This window comes from Pinus tabuliformis, chromosome 2_1 (genome assembly GCF_031772625.1).
Source record: "Pinus tabuliformis cultivar Carrire ecotype Pingquan chromosome 2_1, CPIR1, whole genome shotgun sequence".
NCBI lineage: Eukaryota > Viridiplantae > Streptophyta > Pinopsida > Pinales > Pinaceae > Pinus > Pinus tabuliformis.
The window spans coordinates 419,170,841-419,174,007 of record NC_142299.1 but is presented as its reverse complement, the minus strand read 5'-3'; positions in this window follow the sequence as shown (position 1 = coordinate 419,174,007).

Here is a 3,167-nt window from a genome sequence, read left to right as displayed (position 1 = left end):
CAGATAAAGAGAAAGTGTTCACCCACCCAATTCACCAACAAAAGACATGTTCTTCTTAGGGTCTTTTGGTACCATCATATTCAAGTATGGGCAGATCGATCAATAAATTTTAATCTATTTTTACATATACAACACACAATTCAATATTTTCCATGAAAAATCTCTCTTCTATGACAAAATTACTAAATTCATCATTGAAGATAAAATTCATCAGATCGACAAACCATGGTTTACTCACCTCACTATCAGGTATTCTCTCTGGAATAAGAAAATATATATAGAGAAGACACCTCGTCTGATGATGATCAAGCCACTTATCTAGGAAATTCCTCTGAAATATATGATGGCAATTTCACAATTCTTTCATATGCTCCTTTTCCTCAAAGGAGTTCAAGTAGAAACCACACATGAGATCATCCCCTATTCATTCACATAATCTCTCTGCAAACTTCCCGAATGTAATGACAAACAAGTTGTGTCTAATTGTATCAGCAGGGATCGAAGGAACAATCAAGGAGGAACTGATGTCCATACTTGAGCTATTTCCAGCAAGAGAACCACAATCAACAATAACCTCTCTAAGTCGCTAAACATGGAATCCATATTGAGAAGTGACAAAGGATAAAGAAAACAAAGCAATAAATCATTGTTATTGTTACACAGAAGGAAATAATGTGTTCTATTGGTTTCAAAATTGTAAAGCGCGAGAGTGGTAGATATACAAACAATAAAATCAAACTTATCTCTTGTACTAAAAATTGTCATGTATGAGCAAGTGGTAACATGGAAGTAGAGTAGTTCGAGCGACTTAAAGAGTTATTGCCAAAAGCATGATGGCCGTAAATACCGGTGAGTGCTTAGGGTTAACAAAATTTATCGGTGACATGGGACATATGAAACCAAGCCCGAAATAAAAGATCCAATAATTTTGTCCAATTAAATGTTAACAAATTATTTTTTTTAATAATAAAAAAAAAATACTTTATTCATTTTTAAAGTTAAATATTATAATTTGCACTAGTCAATGCTAAACTAATAATGATCAAAAGACAAATAAATTTCTAGAGTCATGCCTAGGGAGAAGGACTGATAAGAAGGTGGTTGAAATGTCTAGTAAGTTTTCTCCTTATTCATAAAAATAAGGATTTTTGGATATGTGGTATTAGTGAACCATAGTATTAGCCCATGGTATTGTAATAAAACATATTTATAATTTAAGAATCTTCATGATAAAGTGGAAGTGAATCTCCATAATTACAAATTTTGCTACATGATTTTATTCAATATACATAAAAATCATATATATTTTATTATAGTAATAATAATGATAAAGTTTAATTTAATAAAAAAAAATTAAAACATAAAATATATATTTTGATATTTATTAATATTTATTAATTATTTAATTTATATAACTATAATAATATTAAATATATATGAAAAAAATTATAACATTTTTAATCTTATAATATCTCTAATCGCATAATGTCTAATTTATGATCAATGGATGGATGATCATGTATATATATCTCTTACTTTCCAAATATATTTAAGGATGAGCGGTGATGTTTATTTCTTTGTTCCATGGAAAGTAAAATGTTTTTATTTTTATTTATTTATTATAATAATAATACTTTTTATTTACAACACTGGAGAAGATTTTGGAGAGAGCTGAGCTAGGGTTGGAGTTGAAGACAGGGTTTTGGATTCAAGGTACTATTGTGGGGAGCGCAGGGGGGAGTGTTCTCCCTCATACAGTCGAGCAGTCACAGAAGGAAGTAAGGACGCGGGAAAGAAACATTTCAAAAAACCTCTAGAGAATATTTCAGAAGCACGAAGTCAGGGGACATCTGGGAGAAGTGGAGATTAGGATCAGGAAGGGAATCAATAGGAAACTAGCAAAGAAAAGGAGAATGGAGGCAACAGTGAAAGACCAGCTTCCATAAAGACAACTGGGGTCTACAAGCCCAAGTCAGGCATTATTCCCCAAGTCGTATTGAGCGACCCAACGATACAGGCACATAGGGATCATATGACGGAGCATGCAATCATATGCAAGTTCATGGGGCTATGGCCGACGGAGAGGGCGTTACATGTCTGGATAAGGAGCCATTGGAAGCCAAAGGGAGAAATACATTTACATCTGGGTTCTAAAGGCTTTTTCACAGTTGTGTTCACAAGCCTAGAGGACAAAGATAGAGTGTTTGAAGGGGGGGCTTATTTCTATGCTGCGGTAGGACTCTACATGCAGCCATGGATGATGAACTTTGTCTCGGAACGTGAAACATTCAAATCAGTACTGGTATGGATCAGACTATATTCCCTTCCTCTGGATTATTAGCTACCAGAATCTTTGAAATCCATAGGCAACAAGCTGGGGCGTTTTCTAAAAATCTCAAAGGTAACTCTGAAAGAAAGGTATACCTCTTTTGCCTAAATATGTGTGGAAATGGATCTAGTTGGAGCCCTTCCGGAAGCAATAATTTTAGAAATATATGATGAAGAATGGGTGCAAAATGTGGACTATGAGCACATACCATTTAGATGTCGCAAATGCCATGAACATGGGCATCTATATAGAGACTACTCCACAATCAGTAAAGAAGGCAACCAAAAAACAAATGTGGAGAGAGATCACGAGGATTTTACCAAGGTCAAGAGCAAAGGCAGAGGGGGAAAGTGTCCACACAAGAGGGCAAATGAGGATAGATATAGAAGACACAACAACTTCAGGATCCTGGAGGAAGAAGAGGGGAACGAGGAGACAGTTCAGGACATGGAGAATGTAACAAAGGAGCATGATAAGGTAGCTAACATGGAGGATATCAAAGTAAACAACCAGCAAAAGGATGATCTACCAAGCTTGATGGAGATCAGCAGGGACTAGGATATGACTCCAAGTGAAGTGGGAACAGAGGACCATGAACTACAAGAGGTTCTGGATAGGGAGAATCTAGATCTAGAGAAATTTCTGGAATAAGGAAAAAGCATAGGAGTGGACTCCCTGCCAAAAGAGGACTATGATAGAGTAAAACAACTCTTTCTTTGAAGGTCACAAGTGAAGGGAGCTGGATTCAAAAGAAATCATGAAAGTCAGGATCCAAGCGGGGTCAAGATGATGGAGAATTCTCAGGCACAATCTCCAAAGAACTCAGGTAGGAAAAGAG